Source organism: Calonectris borealis, chromosome 12 (assembly GCF_964195595.1).
Source record: "Calonectris borealis chromosome 12, bCalBor7.hap1.2, whole genome shotgun sequence".
Lineage (NCBI taxonomy): Eukaryota > Metazoa > Chordata > Aves > Procellariiformes > Procellariidae > Calonectris > Calonectris borealis.
The window spans coordinates 6,458,118-6,478,550 of NC_134323.1; the positions used below are offsets into that span (position 1 = coordinate 6,458,118).

At 33.8% G+C, this 20,433-nt stretch overlaps 1 long non-coding RNA gene across 1 annotated transcript in view; it reads left to right on the forward strand.

Annotated features, from left to right (window-relative positions):
- Window positions 1-7,269: 7,269 nt before the first annotated feature.
- LOC142087012 (uncharacterized) overlaps window positions 7,270-20,433 on the forward strand; it is a 286,979-nt gene continuing 273,815 nt past the window's right edge. Inside the window, exon 1 of the long non-coding RNA XR_012675292.1 lies at window positions 7,270-7,511. This is a non-coding gene — a long non-coding RNA (uncharacterized LOC142087012). The remainder of the gene's footprint in view (window positions 7,512-20,433) is intronic.

Sequence of the window (20,433 nt, forward strand, 5' to 3'; positions counted from 1 at the left end):
TATATTAAACTTATTCCTTTACAATATTAGGAAGGAATAAAAAGTCGTGCTATGTGTTGATATGGTAAAGATGCTGACAGAAGAATTTGGCTTTAGACTGTGCCAAGTAGGTAATATAGTTCAGCTGGAGATACCACTTTGGATCACTTTTTCTTATCCTTTTTTTTTGTTGTTGTTGTTGTTTTTTGTTGTTGTTTAACAAGGACTGTCATCTTAAAATTGGTGCAAGAAACTTTCATGTGACATCACACTGAGGAGATTGCATATCACTACACTGACAAATAAAATTATACTTAGTACATACCAACTACTGAGTCACTGAAGTTTAGCAACAGTTTTCTGTTATAATTTGAAATAGAACCATACTGTGGGATGAACAATACCAAATAAAACTTTATAAAAAATGCTTACAGGGTAGGGAGTATTCTAAACTAAAGGCATTTTTTATTTTTGAGGTTTGATTGGTCTGACGCATGGTACTGCTGCCAGAGGAATCTGATAAGCCTGCTCAAGGCTTTTTCTTATCTGTTACTTGACCACCTTGATCTTTTCCTATTTATACCACTGCTAACCAGGATTATTGTATGTCTCCATATCTTCAGTTCTATGCTATAGACAAGCAATGATGCATTGTCCTTTGGATCTGCAGAGCTTGGTAGAATCTTATGCTGGCTGCAGGAGATAGCAGGCATGCCGGATTGATTCCTAGTTTACTAAATGGAAAAATAGACCGCTCTGAATTATTTTTTTATCTCAAATGTTACACTGGCTTAAATATGAAGTAATAAATCTACTAATTGGAGTTATTTGTAGGTCTGACAAAGGCATTTTTCTGTGAGTTGTTGGGGGAAGAGGGAGGGGGATTCTTCTGACTCTTAATTTTTACCCCGAAGATGTGAGCTAGCTCTTGCTGAAATTGGTAAGAGTATACTTATTTTACCAGGCATTGAGCTGAGTTCTAACCACAGTCTTAGCTTGGACAGCTCAGCAATAGGATTTTCAAAGTAGCCTGTCCTATTATTCTGAAATGCGAGTTCTGCTAACATTGCTTACCTGTTTCTTGCTCATGTTGCCCAGTGTGCTCGGCATGTTCCACAAGCAGGCCAGCTGTTTATCATCAAGCTGTCACAGAGCACACTGTGGCCAGGACCCCACAGTGGGTACTAAATGTGTGATATTTTTGGTATGCACATGTACCAGCTAAGGCCTCTACGCACCTCATGAAACAGACATCAAGTAAACAAATTAATTTACAGGGAGCAGTCAGAGGTGTGAGCAGAATCTGGGTTTCCCATCTATAGAATTCTGCTACCACAGTTTGAGTGGTGTCACTGAGGAAGGACTGTCAGACCCAGTCCTATCGTTTGTACTCTTACAGTGTGAGGGTGGCGCTTATACAAGCGGCTCCGCTAATGCTGCGGAATTCGTCTTTAATTTTTACATCAGATCTATGGCTACTGCTCATATGTCAACTGCATGGGAAAAAAGGTTAACAATTCAGAGGTCTGGATAGTCCCATTTTGGGGGGAAAACCTGCTATTTTTTGTGCTATTGTGGCAAACAACTCCAGTTAAAGTGAGGTTGCTTGTATTTTCCTTTTAAATAGCAATAAAAGAATAAAACCATAAATTTAAACAGCTTCCTGACTTGCTCACCAGTCACTTCTCAGAAAATACTCCGAAGACTGTTTTAGCTTTCATAATCTTGTAACGACAGCATTCCAAATATCACTTCTTTTTAATCCGCTGCATATATGAAGCCTGGACAAAATCAAAATATATTCTTCATCAATTATGTTTATACAATTTTTAAAAATGTCTTTATTCATTATAACCCAAAATAAAATAACTGTTTCTGAATTTAGCATTTATTAAGTAAGGATTAATCTAAGATAGAAACTGTTGTGACATTCTTGCTTAAGAAAAAAACTCTTTCCACATCCAACAACCTCCTAAATTTCCTTCCAAAAGAAAAGGTATCTAGATTGAAGCAAGAAAATAATGTCCATGAAACGGTTTAAAATAAGCGCTTCCCTGGGCTAGGACAAAGGAAATTCAGCTTTCTTTTTTTCTTTCGAATAAGGCCCTCCTGCTCAGATTTCATCTCTGTATGATTTTCAGATGTCTTTACGTACACATCTGATTCTCTGTGTGTGTCTCTCTCTCTCATTCTCTTTCAGTTTGTACAGTGAATCTATGCAGAATTCTACAAATCCTGTGGCGCTAAGGTGAGTGCAATATTGTCTTTTTAGATTTAGATAACACGAAGAATAATTGGACATGTTGTCTCCAAAGCCCATTGTTCAAACCAGCAGATGGTGCTATGCAGCATCTTATGACTCCACATATCAACTGGAGTAATTTTTGAACCAGAAAACTACTTAAAGTTTCTAGTGCAATTCCTGAGCTGAAACAAATGTTTGTGGAATTAAGTAGTGATTTCCTTTAAGTCTGGGGGACTATTTTACTGGGTATGTTTTCAGTCTTTAGATGTTAACATATGCCATATATTGTTTTGTTTTTTTCCTGATGGAATCAGGGGTACCCAACCACACTTAAACCAACTGTAACTGTTCATGTCACTTAGTAAAGGTTTGAATTTTCTGACAGAATAACTAATAAAACTTTCATATTAAGAGCTAAAATGGTTTAGAAGAGAGAAATTCTGGGAACTGTAAGTAAAAACAGCAGCTAAGCCTTTTATTTATGGAATACAGATGAGGGAAAGTTTGTTTTTTTTTCTTTCAACAATAATCCTAGCTGTGTGAATAGTACAAAACAGTTGAAATATTCAATTATATACTGCATACTAACTGAGGACCTAAAAAGTATACAGTGAGGTAATGCACTCTGGATGTATCTGTTAGATAAAAACTATGTGTAACAAATGAAATGATCTTGTATTTAGCTTTAAATTGCAGTGTAGCTGTACATAGCTCTGAGATTCAGTTATTTAACAAAAGGGTTAAGTGAAAATTCTGATGCAAGAGTCAAATATGGAGCACTTGAATTGTAAATAAGATTGTTCCAAGGTTTCAATTTGTTGTATTAGTCAGTGACAAGTACAACATTTTTAATGCATGCCATAAGATTAGTCTACCCAAAGTAAACAAGCAGTAGTCTGTGTGCATCTCCAGCAATTGGTTAGGGTTATATGTATGCAGCTTTGTTTCTGATAATGGATTCAAGTTCAACATAAATAAAAACAGTGTACATTAAGGGGGATAAATATCTAATTGCCATAATCTAGAATTGAATGGATGTAAACATGCTAACCATAGAAAACAATTCCTCAGAACAGAAAGTAGCTAGTTGGATGATTGTTAGCAAAGTGTCTGTACTTCTTTTGTCTATTAAGCCTTTCATCTTCAAAGATGGAAACTATAATTTTTAGGACACTTTTTTGAAATCCTAGTGTTTGAGCCTTTTAAATGTGAGATGGAATTGTATTATGTGGGCTATATACATTTTGTGGTACTGTAGTAAAATACATCCTTTGTAGATTGTAAGATCAGTAGAGAGCAGACCTACGCTGTTAAAAGTTTTGATATAATTTAAAACAGTTTTCATATGCAGAATTCAATTTTAGCTCAAAAATTGTATTGCTTTTTATCTCAACACTTTAAAGAATGAGATAATATTTTTATATCAATATGCATGAACAAAGGTACAAATAGTATTTTATATTTTTTGTTGTAAACAATGTTTAAAAATGTACTGTACTTACTTAGTTTGAAAAAGAATGCAGCGTATTTGCTTTCAAAGTGCATGATATAGGCCCAGGCAGAATTATGTTTCTGCAGAGCATCCTGATTATTGAAACTTATATCTAACAGAATTCAAAACCATTAAAATTAGGGTGAGCTGTTTGTAGGTGAATATATAGAAAACTACTAGGAAAATGTGACTTTGATTTGAATAACATGGATTGTTTTCCCAAGGACCAGGGTTTTCTTAGATAACTCAATAATACATTTAAGTAGCTCCATTCACCTATTTACTTAGTTAAAGAAAAAAAAAGATGTTTGACAGGAAATTTTTTTTTAAATGTTAGCTTATACTAAAACATGTTTGGCTTTCAATAAACATACTGAAATATATTTCTACCTTCTAAAAAATGTGTGAGTCTTAGATTTACATTGAAACATGTAAGACTTTGAAACTAAATGTCTTGTGTATTGAAAAGAATAAATGTGATAAGAAGAATGTATTATTGATAAGTTACCAAAGACAAGTATGGATTTGAAAAGACAGTTAAGCACAGTGACAATGTTCAGATGTAGTATCTTCACGTCAGTGCTTTAATTGTCTCTTATGAAGCTGATAGGTTTTTTTAAAGAAAATCTATCATTTAAACAGACATTTCAGAATCTGAAGCCTCTTTTTGAAATTACTGTAAAATTGTGATATTCATTGCAAGTTTTAACAGTTTAAAAACTTCTAAAAGAAGAAAATGCTGACAACTCTGTAGTTAAGTTACTTTTGTCAGCTGAGTTATGTTTCTGTATAATTAAGCACTTGATTTTAAAAAATTAACAGTAGGTTTGCAGTATTAGTGCTGTGAGATTAATGGATGAAAAATTGTCATTAGGAGGTAAGAATCAATATCACATCTTCAACATTGTAGTAATGCAGATAAAAATGTATTTCCAATATACTAATATAGGCCTGCTATCACTGGACTGGAAAAATATACTTGCTGTCCACACAAAATTAAAGTTGTCCATAGGGAATGCTAAATCTTGTGAAGATTTGATTGCATTTATAAATAAGAGATATATTTCTAATGTTTCTTTTAGGGGAAAGTAAACTGTCTTGCATAAGGCAAACTTCTTAGTATAACCTTTAAAACAGTATTTCAGAAATATGTATAATTAACTTGTAAATGTAAATTATTATTTCTTGTGATAAACTGTGGTCTAATTTCTTCATATATTTCCTATTTAATGAGTATTCATTAATTCATCGTCCTGAAAATGAGTATTGAAATGACTAACTTCCTTGTCCTTGAACTCATTGCATTACTACACTTCATCTCACTTCATCATTTAATTTGTATGGTTTCCAAATCGTAGTGATTATCATCTATTAGTACCCCTGGTGACAGAGGGCAGGACACTGTTGTATCAGAGTTAATAAAGCAGAAACACAAGCCTAATTACTATGGGAGGTAAGCCATGCTGGCAAGATTTACCTTTCACATAAGGTTTATATGTGGTTAATACTTACAAATAAAGATGGATAGATAGGCATCTATGTGTGTGTGTTTCTTTCTCAGGTTGAAATAATTCATTTTTGTATTACAATTTTTGATATATTATCCTTTTTTGTAGGTTTCTGTGCATGTATTACTGTAATAGTTTTCAGATGCTTTATGTTCAATTTTGAAAACTTAGCTATACATGGAAGCTTTCATCTGAGTTAAATGATTATGCAAATATAGTGTAAATGCTCTCAGGCATTGCTTTTACTTCTGCAAATTTATATTAAGAAGTATGCACACTGTATATATTAGATTAAGATTTATTCAAAACTGGTCTGTGCATAACAAACTGAAAATACTTGTCATGATAGTATTAAATATAATGTGTACAGAACATTAAACACAATTTTGTCTGGATTCTTGATAGAGGGATCTGTGTATATATATATTTATATACAAGCATGTGCATGCGCACATATGTAGAGAAATCAGTGTTGCAAACACTTTTTTATTTTGCTGCCACTGTTTTATTACTCATCACTCAAATACACAGTGTTGGCCCACAGTTCTTATAAATCATAATGATTTTAAAGATGAAATGGTTTAATCAGATACTTCAAATATCTATAGGTAATACACATCTTTTTAAAGAGAAATAAATCTCACATCTGTAAATATAGGTGTATTTAATTTTCTGGATATTGTGTGAGTCTGGAAACTTTTAAGTCTTTGTCCGAGTGGTATTTATGATGATTTACTCTGAAGTGATGCAGTCTTTATTCAATAAAAAGAAATACGCACAAGTTTTTATGCTATGAGATTGAAAAATGTTATGGTAAGTTTATACAAGACTTTATATTAAATGTTTTATTGATTGACTGTATGTCAATTTTAATTTAAGCTTTATGATTCAATCTGTGTCTATTTTTAATTTAAGTGGATTACATTCCGTAAAGATCCTTTTACTGTATTGACTTGGATGTACCATATTATTAGGTACTATGAGTTCAGCTTCTACAAATCTGTTAATACATAAAACCATAAGAAGCCTCTTATGTTCAAACCAGGTTAGAGTGAAGACATCAGATTAATATTTGATCATGTAGAAGTGCCCTTAATCAGATTTACTTATTTCTCAGAGTGTTTCTGCAATTATCATAATTGTTGTGCTAAATATGTTTGTCTTTATATCTGGCTTTGGGCATAATCTTCTCTCTTGAAACCCTCTCATTGTGGGACTCGGATTCCTGCACAAAACCCAATTAATATTAAGATGACAGTCCCTGATGAGTTCCCAAGGAGCCAGCAGCTGAGCAGACTCTGTAACGTTCTTAAGTACAGACTACTTGAATGATCAAGAGCATCTGAGGGAGACATACAATTCAATAATCCCTTTCTCAGGAAAGTCAAGAGTCCTGTGAGATAAGAGTGAAATCAAAGGAACACATCAGAAAGAAAATGACTGGTATAGTCTTGTAGTGTCTCTATTAAAATGCAAAAGTTATGGATTTTTTTAGGGGTGATGGGAACCTTTTCTGTTTTATTGATTTCTTTTTATAGTTTGATGATTTCTCTAAGATTATCTTAAAAGCTTAAAGAAAAAAGAGACTTCATCAAAAGGTATTTTGTGTGACAGGAACATACATACTTTTTGTTTCCATTATATTAACAAATACAGTGCATTTTAGTGGTTCTTGTTTTTGAGACTTAAACTTATGCACTTTATGTATATGATATGTTTGTTGCAGTTTTTATTCTGATGGTGACCCACAAATGATAAATAGGCCACATGACTTACTCTGTAAGAATTGTTCCTTGAAAATACAGAGTTGCAGAAAAGCAATACCGTTTACTAGTTTTTGTATGCATGAAAATGGCAACATTTGGTCTTTTCTGATATCCTCTCGATGGTCTAATATCAACAACTAAATTTACTGTCTGATAGTAGCTTGCTAACCTATTGATTTGTAATCAGAAATTGGTTTCCTGTCACTTTAAAAGGGAAGCACTAAGGGGCAGTAAAAACAAGCCTGTCTGTTCTAGATGGAGCTCTGGTTCAGGCTCCATGCTGTACACTTTCTTTTAGAGAGTTCACATTTTTTTAAAAAGAAGATTCTACAGTTAAACTGAAAAGGCCTATTACTTTTTATTTTGTGATACTGTGCAGAGTTTGTGTGTTTAAATTGCTTTTGAAGTCCTTCTTAACAAACATCCATAATTAAGATTTTTTTTTTTAAAATGATTATATGGCTGAAGCTGATATTTCTAGAGGTAAAAAACACTAAACCAAACAAAGCATCTTAATGCTGGTAAGTGTTCTTTCACTATAGATTTACATTATTAACAAAGTTTCATTATCTGAAACTTGTTAGACAGTAAGATGGTAAACGTTACTAAGTGATCAAAAATGCTCTTCTGTTCAAAAATGTTCTCCTATATCTTTGTTAGTGTTCCTGCATTGTCCCTTAGGTTTGTCTAATGTATTTCACTGAATAGATTTATTCAAATAGTTACATAAAGATTTATTTCAAAACCAGGAAGACTGTAATGGAATGCAGCACAGGCGTTTTCTAAATGCAGATTTCTAAGTCTTACTCATCCTCTGTTTTTAGGTCAGTTTATTGTGTATATTATGGTAAACTTTGCAGCTGAGGACGTTATCCTAAGAAAGTCTAATATTACATTAGAAGTATGACCTGCCAACATAAGCATTTTTATTTGTTTTCCATGCCAAACTAGACTAAATTATGAAGAATGTGGAATAAAATGTGCCTTCTAGTTTTCTTCTACCTAATTGATATTCAAAAGAATCAAAGAAGAAAAAATGAATACCTAAATCATACATATGTATATGCCTTTTGAGCTTTATAATAAAGGCAAAATAACCCCTTACTTGGTTAAAATCCAACTTAAGAGTCAACATACAAAGGTGACTGCTGTATAATATTAGACATATCTGTATTATGTGGGCACGTTACTGCTCCACCAGAATCTCTCAATAGTAATTATTATGCCAAGCACCCTGTTGGCACAATTACACTAAAGCTCTAATTAGTAGCAGTAAGATTAGAACCCCTACATGTTAAATCTGTAGAAGCAAAGCTGAGTGAAGGATTTAAAACAGTTTCAAAACATTGTATTGTCTTTATTACAGTCTTTATATTTCAGTAAAGAAGGGTTTTCTATAAAACGCACTTAAAATAATCTGGTCCTGTCACTAAAAATAGGAAAGATAAGGTAATTGCAGTCAAACCTCAGTACTCTGTTTCTATCTAGGTGCTTTATAGCTGAAGTGACAAATCCAGTGAACTCTAGTGGAAGTTATATACTTTGAAGTTTTTCCTTCGATGAACTGATGTTTTTTGGATAGATAAAGCTTTTCCTGATGCCTTCAGTTAGTTCTTAGTGACCAGTGAGCGTTCTGTGCCATAACTTTCTGGCATGTGGCAAGTCTTATGTCGGAACTTTATTGGTAGCTAAACATGATCCTTGTTAATTCACGCCTTTATCAATTTCACTCTTCACCGTTCTTTCTGTAAAGTAATGAAAAAGTTCATTGTCCAGCTATAGCTTTACGGACAGTACACAAACACTGGGCAATGCTAGTCTGAATCCTTTTCCTTAGCAGGGAAGAAACAGAAGCCAGCCCAAACAATGTCAAAGGGTTGATTTCACTATTTTAAAAGTTGTGGTCTTACCACCTGTTCAATAGAAAGGAGATTTTAGCAGTTTTGAAATGACTGATAATGCATCTTCATCTAGATTTAATATCTGCTAAAATAGTTAAAAATATCTGCTTCTGTATTACACTTTGTATATACTATAAAATCGTTTTTTTCCTCCAATGTTGCATCTTAGATACAGTATATTCAACTAATGCATCAACTATTCACTCTTAGAGTAAGAAGAGAAGATTTGCATGCCTAGGGTTTTTTCCTCTGCTTCTGGTTCTTAGTATACTTTGTGTTTGACGGGAAGAAGCTGATATTTTCTGGATTCTCTGTTTTAGGAACAACTTTTTTAGCTGTACTAAATTGTAATAATGATTCCTCTCATCAATTTAATTATTCTTATTTATAGCATATGCCAATTTCTCACTGAGAAAATGATTGTATGATTGCTTTGTCTTAATGTTTATTGATTGTGTAGTGCCACTACCATTAATGAAGAAAGCTGGATGCAAAGCTAACTGAACCTGGTAAATATATTCCCGCTGACTCCAGTAAGATTTGAATTATGCCTACAGTGGAAACAGGCTTTATGGAGCTTTCCTCGGGCTTTTCCTGAGGGGAGGAGGACACCTTTTGTGGTTCTCATCTGGGTTTCTTTAGAGGCAGAGTAATAAGCAAAATGGGAAGGCAGGGACCTGAGAATTGATATTATGAGGGATTTTGCACTTCAGCCCTTCATGTTTTAGGATACTCTTTATTACTGTTGCACATCTCGCTAACTTGGTCTGATAAAAAAAGCGTAAAGGCAAAATTAGGAGCAAAGGGATTGCCTACATTTAAAGGCTTCTCCTATTGTGTTTTTCCATAGTAGAAGAGGGAGTCTTACATGACAGTACTATCGTGTTTTGTCAGCCCAGGAAGAGACATTAAGGTATTTTTCAGTATAGCTTCAGGCTGCTTCAGTGACTTGTGCTGCTGCAGAGAGAAGCACAGTCTCCATTACGTTGCACTAACTCTACTCAGACAGCCTCATATAATCAATCTAGTTAAATACCTTTCTTTGTAAATGCCTAGATGTTGAGGGCACAGGTGAAAATCATCAGTGCTCCAAAGGTATTGGGTTTTTATATGCATTATTCAGGCTTAATTTATATACAGTCATTGCTATCTATAATATGTGGCAGACTCAAGAGCCTGCTGTCTTAGTTTCAATATTTACCCTGGGTTTTTTGGTTGTGTGGTTTTTTTTTTCCCCATTTTTAGTCTCGACTTCAGGAAAGAAAGCTTGTAATGAAAAATTAAAGTTATTTATGAATAATAAAATAGCTATCATGAAATAACAAGTTTTATGATTTTAAAGAATTTTAAAATTTTTGAAGTTCATGTTTCTCTCATTGTTAGTACCATTAAATGCATATTAGCATGGTCATTTTTGTTTAATGGAAACAAATAACAGTTAATCTTATTGGGAGGTTAAGTGGGTTTACTCTGTAAAGGGCAAATCCCAGATGAATGTTTTCTTTTTTAAAGAATAGCTTTAGTCACTGACAGATGGTCTCTGTCTGAGTCTCCCTGTAGACAGATACAGTTTCTTTTTACACGTTTATGAAAGTTGTAGATACAGATATTCAGTAATATGCTGTTGTGTAGGACAAAGAGCAAGTCTGGTGGATTGATAGGATTAGATTTCAGAACAGTGACATATGGTTGATTTACCAAAGTGGACAAAATTTGAAAGGAAAAAAAAAAAAGTATCTACAGTTACAGCTAGTCACGTAACGGAAGAATTTATATTTGGCCAATTGCCTCTTACAAAAGACGGTATGATAACTCTTATTTAACTGTTTAGAGTTAGGTCTATCATTATTATGTCCTGACTGTGTGCATTTCTGGCTTTCAGAATACTCTACAAACAAATTGCCATGTGATCTTAAGTGCAGAAAAACAATAATACCCTAATTTAGAATATTGATAATTTGGTCTCTGACCCTAACCAATCAGATATCAATATCACTTACATCTGTATTGCAAATTTGTTTTATAAATACAACTAACAGCTTCCATAATCCTGCATGGTAAGCCTGCATTTTGCTTACCCTGTATGCTACATGTAAAGTTATAACATCATTATAACCTTAGTCAAATAACTATACAACATATTTAGTGGTAATTTGTCACACTAAAATTATTCATAGGTGTCTTGAGTAAGTCCAGTTATATTTATGTGTTATGCCATACCATGTTTTTTGGCAATGGAGTTTGCTAGATTTCATAGATTTACTGTGTCTGGGTTTTTTTATGACTGACATAGCAATAACCAGATTGCAAGGATATTTATGTTGTTTGTGGCTTAGCAAGATAATTAAAGGATATAAATTAATCAAGTGCAATTAATTAGAAACTTTATGTTCACAGCAGTCCTTCTTTGCATGTATAATTTATATATATTGATTTCCTGGCTTTCATTAGCCTATGAGATAACAGCAAAAATGCATTAGAGAAGAAAATGTACAATTAGCGTGAGAGTGAACCCTGGCATAATTGATGGATCAGCACATGTTTGGGGCAAATATAAAGCTTTGTTAACTGTCATAAGCAGTTAGAATTGATAAGTGGTATTTCACTACATATCTCTCAGCTGATTAATGGTGTTTTTAAAGAGTCCTCTTAATGGGAAGCTGATAGGTTGGTTGAATTTACATTTTAATCAGAGTATTTATGATGGAGGCAGCCATAAGAAATTCATTGGCACAGTGGTAAGGACCTTCCCCTGAGAGATTTAGAGGAAAAGAAACCATTTTAATATGGCTACTCACCTTCCCCTTCTTTGTGTGACCTGGTCAACACATAGGAAGGGCAAGCTTATTTGCTGTCAACTAATAACTTACTGTCATTAAGGAGAATTTCAGTTTCTAATGTGCTAAGTAGTACGGTAAAATGAGAATGACAACCTACAGTATACTTGCAAACTTATTCAGGAAAGAGTAGCTCTGTTATCAACAGAAATAATCTTTAACAACTACTTGTGGATCCTTACTGTGTGAGTTGCTGTGTTTTAGTTATAGTTTTGTTTAAACAACGCATTTCTTTTATACCTGTAGGCCCTTCTACTGTAGTAGAATTCTTGATCGAAACTAGTCTGTGATTATCTGTTGAACAAGGATTTAGAGCAGGTAGGTATGTTGGAATAGCCTCAGCCAATTTACAAGTGGGGCTTATGATTCATTGTTCAGGTGTCCTTTCTTAGAACAACTGTTTATATGTTGCTTAAAAAACCCATGTACGTTTGTTCCTTGCAGATACTTCATTGCTTGAAAATAGAAGCTTTCATATAAAAATGTTTTCAACTCATACTTTCTATTTTAGATTATCTTCTGATTTTTGTATATATACAGATACTCTGCTTTAATAAAAATATCTAATAGCTAATGCACATATTATTCTCATTATACCAAGCTTCTGTCTAGCAAATAAACAGTTTGTCTTACCTAGTTAAATTAGTCGTTCATATGGAACAAGAGAGCTAGAGTACAAAGTATCTTGCTTTATTGTTTTTATTGACATGTCTCAGAAGTGAATAGGCTCATGCATCACTTTCTGTCCTGATGAATTCTATTTGATATTCTTTTGTATACCTGTTCCACAAAATGAGCAATAGCTGGGTTTATTTTGTACATAGCATGTTAAATAAGGTTTTGTAGTTTAGGTATTTGGTTTTTTTATTTTTGTTTAATACTGCTAAATTAGAGTAACTGATCAATAAAACTGATTCATAGAATATTAAATATTTGGTATAAAAAAGGAAATGACATCTAACAATGAAAAGAAATGAAGCAGCCCATGCTAAAAATGATAGCTTATTTTTATGTCACATTAGCCATATCAGATAAGAATCTTAAGCCACGTATAGACACATTAGGTTTGCATTATGTATGTCTTAATTATTCAGAGTTCATTAGTTTCCTTTTTTTACAACTCAAAATAAATGGAAGTTGGATGGGTTTTACTATTCAGCAGCAGTATCTACGCAGCATCACCAAATAACAGTTTCGTAGACAGCATGGAAATGGCTTATTCCATTAGAAAGAAGGAGACAGAGTGATTATTATATCACTTGTTATTTTAATGCAGAAATTAAGGTTTCCTACATTTGTAATTTAGATAGGTTGCCACGTCAATGCAAAGTTGTCTTTTATATTGTGTCCTTACTTGCTCAATTCACATTGTGCCTGTTGCGTTACACAGTGTCTTGGGTTGGTTTTGTTGGCATTGCAAAGGTGAGAACTATTGTTTTATCTCACTGGTGGCCCCCAGGGAAGAAGAGTATCAAGCACTGTCTACAAAGTAATTTTTTTTTTTGTTTGTTTCTAGCAACTAGAAATATAAAGCTGGAACAAGAATACTTTGATATAATTTGGAATGCATAACATTTCTAAATTAAAGTAACTTGATTGTAATCCTGCAGGTTTCTTTGTCCACAATCAGGAAAATGAATGCATTTGAGATACAGATCTAAACAATACTCATGTGACCTATGCTTGCTCTCATTTGAACTAGAGAGATTTCTTGTACTGGAACAATTCTCTTCCCCTCACCTCTTTGCCAGCCATTAGTGACTAGTACCTGTCTGAAATGGCAGGTGCTTGTCATTTTTTGTATGCTAGCCCTTTTCTCGCATGCATACCACTTCCCAGTTGTTGAGGGTCTAGGCAGCTCCTCTGCCATCCCTTGGTGGAAGCAGGCCTCTGCAATGGCTACCTGAGCCCACTCATAGTGGCTCCAAGAAAGACTCTTTCTGGAAGACCACATGCTGGAGACTCTCGTTTCCCTTCTTCTTAAGAAACACTCTGCATATGAAATTTAGACTAGCGTGTATGTATACCTTATAGTGTGTAAGTACATGCTTCATACTGAGAACTCGCTTCCAAATGAACCAGGTTTATATGTAAAAGTTACTATGGTAGTTAAACTTGAAGGTAAAAAATATTTAAATCTGTCTATATGTAATCCTAAAATGAGTGAAATGAAAAAACTACTTTAAGTTATGGTATCTTATGGCGAATAATAAATAAATATTTCCTTGATTCTCAGTTTACTTTGAAAGTCAAGCGTAAAATAGATGGTTGTTGCATAGCAGGTATGTTGAATACCTAATGATGTAATCTTGTTTGTTACGGTGTACTCCACGTCATCTTAAGAATAAAAATAAAATCTGCTCGGAAAAAATATTCTAAGATTTTTGTGCCAAATTATGATGACATCTTCTTTTGAAAATGTTTGGGTAGTTTTCCAGCCAGGTATGTATCTGTTTTATTTAAAATATTAGACAGGTAAGCTATGAGTAAACAACTCCAGAAATACAATTACCTGTTCACAAACGCTATGTTGTCAATGGATTGAATAAGCAAAGATGGGGATAATAACTTTATCTGAGCAAAACACAGAAAATATCTATAATTCCCACTAGATTGTTGCACATGTACTTTAGCATTTTTAACAGAAAGATCAGGCACTTTCATTTTATAATGGTTCGGATTCTCTCCAGTTTAATGCCAAGAACTCTCTGAGAGTGAAAATGTGACAGTATTCCAATAGAAAAGACAGAGTGGCAGTGGTGTGATAAGGATGTGGTATGTAAGTTGTTGATGTGAATGTATTAAATTAGTTTATATGCACCAGGAGAAGAGCTACTTGAGCAAGGTATTACTGCCTACTAACCACTATAAATTCTCCAGCCAATGGGAGCATGCCCAGGATTTTACATGAGATTCTTTTTCATTGTAGGATCCCCATTTTTGACTCAAGCGCAGCTTTATTCAGAGTCTTATACTGTAAAAGCAGTTTGAGAATGCTGCAGTAAGCGGTTTGTTAGGTATGGGATATTGCAAACAGTACCTAAAGAAATATCTACATGAATGTGATGGCTATATTGCGGACATTGGTGTTTTTCTTTGCACAGACCAAAATAAACTCTCTCCCTTATACAGTAAATAGCAGCCTAATACTCATTTCCGAGAGGCAGGACATTGTTCTAAAAGTTTTACTGGAGTTTCAATAGAATATGCTTCTGCTATGCCCTCTGCAAATAAACATATTTTGCCCAGAATTAACCATCCAGTTTAATAACTTACATAGATGCTGGCTTCCTCACAGTTTTTATCTAAAGTCTGTGTTCTCCCTAAAACAAAAGATAATGAAAGCTTGTTTCTGATCAAAGCTGCTTCTTGCAGCTTTTATTTCTATGATAGCTGATTTAAATTCACAGGTTAATGGGAGTAATGAGGCTAGAACAACTTCATTGCTCAGGAAAACAGGCCATTTATTCTGAAAGAAAGAGGGACATTCTGTTATAAATACCCAATGTTTTTGTAATACAGAATTTGGTAAGTGACAAAGCAGCCAATCTAATTGGCCAGACTGATTGATTGAGCCAAACTTTCTGAGGTTCTGGAAGAGAAAGAAAAAAAAAACAACCAAAAAACCCAAAACCGAACATGCAAAAGAGAAAAGTATGTACTTGCATGCAATGGAAAGGGATGTGGTATTTCAGGAAACCAGAAATATTAAGATGCACTCTTAAAAAAAAAAAAAAAAAAAAAAAAAAGAAAAAATCATAATTACGATTAGCTTTTTGTAAACAACTCTCTTCTAATGTTGATTAGTTCTACAGATCTTGGTGAGACTGTTGGCAGTGGGCTCATGCTTTTATTTCTGCATACAAAGTTATTGCTTTAATACCACTTGGCCATTTTCATCACACGTGAGAACAATCAAACATATTGTTTGAAAACTATAAAATGAAATACAAAGTTTTTCTATTCTTCAGTTTGGATGTGTATGAAATGCGTTGTCATGAGACAAAAATAGCAAAGTTTCCATGTATATTTAGCTTATGTTTTTCTCTGTGGTTAGTTCCAGTTCACAATGGAAAGTAAGAAAGTACTTACTTGAAATACTTAAGTGTGAACTTAATCTCCTTAATTCATCAGGATGTCTGAGTGCTTCAGTATGTGACTATTATTTGAATGTGTTTGAGGAGGTTATGAAATTTTTGGCTTCAGTGAACATTACAGCATTGGAATTGAAGTGTTGAATGCTTTTTATAAAATTGTAATGTTTTAAAGAAAATTGTCAAATATTGTGCAAGTTAGGACTGTGCGTTGTGCCCTTTAATGTGAATATAATTAAGTTTTAATTTTTTTATAGAATATGTTGAACATGACTGGGAGAGAAGATAATATCAAAATCTGCTTGTGCAAAGGTGAAATCCAAAATAATATATTTGCCTTTGAATGATGAACTCAAATTTTGAAGAAATATCTGCAAAATGCTTGGCTATCCTTATCAGATGTGGTAATTGCATCTTAATTTCTTTTTTGCTATGGTCATTTCTCTTTAATAAGGAGGGGAATTTTTTTAGCAACAGCTTTGTCTGCCTTCTTTTATTATGTTTCCATCTATTTTTGTTCCTGGATTGCACCTGCTCAGTAGTTATCTAATCTTTCTTAGAAGTTTACACTCTCAAGTAAAAGCTTTGAAGTTTACACTGATTAGTGTTTTATGGCATAAGAGATATGTATAGATCCTTCTTTCACAGTGTTAAAGCTATTATGCACCTGGTGAAAAGATAGACATTAAAGTGGAGATGACAAACCTTTAAAATATTTAGTAGATTAAAGTACTGAATTACTCCCTACTCCTTGTTCAAGGTCTTTAATATTACAAAAAATTCTGCTAGTTTTGGTTTTGAAGACAAGGGCCTTTCATTTGTAGCTGCACGCTGGCAGACATCAGACATTTTGCAAAAAGGTAGCAGATAGTTATAGAAAACCACTTTTTAACTAGAACTGTATTAAAAATATTGCTGATTCTGGTCCTTTACCATAGTATTGCTTTTTGCCTTTTTTTAACAATTTACGTGACCATTATTCATCAGATACTCAGGGTTTTTTTATTGGCAGAAAGCACTGTATTCAACTAACATCTTTGCAAGGTAGATCTGATGAATTTTGAATATAAAAAGTCTGTGGAAAGGAGATATTGTTTAAGCAGTTATTTGCATGCTTATGCACTGAGAAAATATTGAAATATAGGTTACCTGAAAGTAACTCTTTCCCCCTAATATTTAAATGCTACATGTATTAAAAAAAAAAAAAAGGCAAACATCTCACTAGTACATAAGTTTGATTTTGTTATGCCTCCTTCTCTGAAAGCTAAAAACAATGAACTGTTTTTGTGGAAAACTGAATATAACATAAATATGAAAAACAAATTTATTATGCATAAAAATTTTGAAAAGCATTAGGAAAATTAATATTTGTTGTCACCAGGCTTAGAATATACTAGAGTACAGCAAGTGTGCTATTTTAAAGGTATCAGTGCCGACTTTTTGGAACTCAGATTTGTATTACTAGAAAAGAATGTGAAGGGAAAAGTAGATAAATATTTTCAGGTGCAAAAAAGGTCTTGAATGTATGTGAAATTAAAGGTGTGGAAAAAATTATCTGTGAAATTGGGATTCATTAATCACTAGAATCCACTGGAGAAAGGTAAGTAATCTAAATATCGAAACATTCACTATAAAGATTTTTTTCCTCTATTTTATTTATATTTTAGGATAGCACATAAATTATATCCTTACCAAAGAAAAGATGACGAAAAGGCTGCAAAGACTCCACAGTTAATACAGAATAAGTTTACTTTTCTTTTACAGAAAAGTTTGTTGTTAAAAATCAGGTGAATTTAAAAATAGATATGTATCTATGTGCAATCATTTGGCTACATTTGACTATTATTTATAAAAGCTTAATTATAGGATGAATAATTAAGTCAGAAATTTGAAAGATGTGCAGGTCTTAGAATGCTCCTTTCATTAGGACTGAAACTCAGTAAGCCAGCCCTGACTGTATGGAGCACTTGGGAGGCTGTTCTGTTTTACATTAAGCTGAATACAGTCCTACAAGCTTCCACCTGTCCTTCCTCCCCTGTTCCCGGGAGGTATGTTTGCTTCAGAAGCTGAGAGAATTGCACCAAGAGTAGTCCAGAGAACATTGTGGTTAATTGAGTGCTTTTAGTGGAAGCAGTCTAGATACCACCTTAGGTTCCTTTCTAAATCATTCTGTCTTCATTATACTACTTTTTTTCTTTTCTGCCAGACAGATAATTCTAAAATCACTTTCCTGGGCATCTTCTGAATTAAGAAGAGTCTGTTTGAAAACTGAGCTCTGTGTGATATTGTAGCGGTAGCTAGAAATGACAAGAATCTTTTTGTTATTCAACATAGTAACAACGAAGCTCTAGTAAACAGTGAATGAGCAATACTAATTTTGTTCACTCTAAAAATCCTAGTCCTGACTATCCCAAACTTGTATCCTTTACCTGCTTTGTTCTGGAGCTAAAGACAGATTGATTATTTTTTTTAACTATTTTTTTCTCGCACAAGCATTTTTTCTGCACTTTTTCAGCACATCTGTCCTGGTTAAACCACGACAACATCATTTGAAATGGTTTGAGCAGACCACCTCAAATCAGAGATTTCTTTTTTCAGTCCTAAATTTGAGCGTGCCTATACATGCCTTGGAACAGTCAGCACTGTGCAATGATTGTATAGATGTTTTCTGTGTATTGTGTAACATCTTATGCAAAATAGTAATAATGTTTTAGAATGATAAAATAGTCTTTCCTTGTATCCAGAGGCACACTTTGTTACAGAGGATGATCAGTCACTGATGCCTGCAGTCCTAAGTTTTCTTATGAAAGTCCTAGAAGGATAACAAAAGCCCTCTTAAAAACAAAACCAAAACACACACCCACACACACCCCAAAAACCAAAAAAACCTACCCAAACGAAAAACCCCAAAAAACACAATGGCCACCCCCCCAAAAAAAAACTCTGCTAGCCAAACAACAAAAAACCCCACCCCCAAAACCCCCACCATGTTTTCACATAATCTGGCAATCTGTGGAGATGAAGTTTTAGGGAAAACATCAAATACTATTACAGTAAAGCCTTTTTATTGGCCGACTGGTCACATAAACTACACGAATGAAAATAAACTCGGGATATCAGCAAGAAGAGATTTTTAGCACTGAGGCACTTGATTGGCCAAGAAGGATGAGAATTTAAACAGATTTCATCAGGCTGGGCCTCTCATGGAGGTAACTCTAATGGAAAAGGAGGATGGTTGGCTCATTGGAGGTCAGATAGCACAGGGAGAAGCTCAGTAAAAAAGCTAAGAATTAAATAAGTTCAGGAAAGTAGCAAAGATTAGAGTCAAAGTAAAAGCTAAGATACTGTTCTACAAATGCCAGTTACCATAAGATTAAGAAGAAATGAAGCATCTGAAAATCTGCGTATTGTTAAGCCAGTGGGTGGTAAAAAGTGAAGTAATCATGTTCTCCAAAAGATCATACCAGGAAAAGGGATTGGGGGAAGGGGTTCCTGTGGTGTGAAATGAGAAACCTTTTCGGGTCACTTGAATAAGAGATTTACCCTAGCTATGGGAATTCTGAAATATTTTTGGTACTCTCTTGAGTTTATTAGTAAAGATGCCCTCGAATTAAAATGCAGTTTCGGGCTTCCTTAACTAAGTCTGAACTGAAAGCCATGAATTTCTGTGAAGTCTTGAAGCCCAGCATGCTGAGCTCGCAGAGTCTAGGTGCACAGACACAAGTGGTCCTTTGTACTTTAGTTGGGGTCCCACATACTTCGTTCTCCTCATTTCTCAAATAGGACTATAAGAACTGTTGCTGCTTTAGTCTCCTGTGCTTTGCTTTAAAAATTGAACATCTATCTCAATGTTTGTGCTATTGTAGAAAAAATAAGGAATATCAGTATGCCTTCAGGAATAAGCAGAGCAGGACTCTCTGGAAACAATTGAACAGCATTAATTTGCAGTAATAAACAGACTAGAAACTAATGTGGAATTGTTGATTGTTTCCTGTCAATCCTGGAATATCTTTTGGAGGTAAATAAATTTTATTGCTGAAAGTATTGTTTGATCGTATTGCTATGAATATTTTTAGCAAAACTACAGGAAACTATATTATTATGAGATTAAAAAAAAAAACTGAAAAAAATACTATTGTATATGGTGGCTTATACATTTAAAAGACTCAGTACCTTAGTATGTTTTCTTTGAATTGTATTACTATTTCGATAATTCATTTAGAATAGAAAATACTCTATATATCTGATGATTAAGTTCACATTTACATTTTCCGTAATAGGGCACCAGCAATAGATACTACTGCACCAGCAGTAGAAATTTTAGATGACACCGCTGTTCCATATATTTCAATGCAGAAAACATTTATATGGATATAAATAAAGTGTTTAGGATTCTCTCATGGAAGGCTATGTAAATTGTCAGCTTCTCAGAACAGCATGTTTATGACAATTTTCCTGGTCTTGATTGTCATCTCTACTGTGGTGCTATGGTAGTTATGGAAGTGGGGTATTGTGTTTTCTATCATAGTTGCTGAAAGCGCTTGAAATAATTAAGCTCAATGGAACCATGTTTTGAAAGCAATTTCAATCGGCTTTGACCCTCTCATGTAC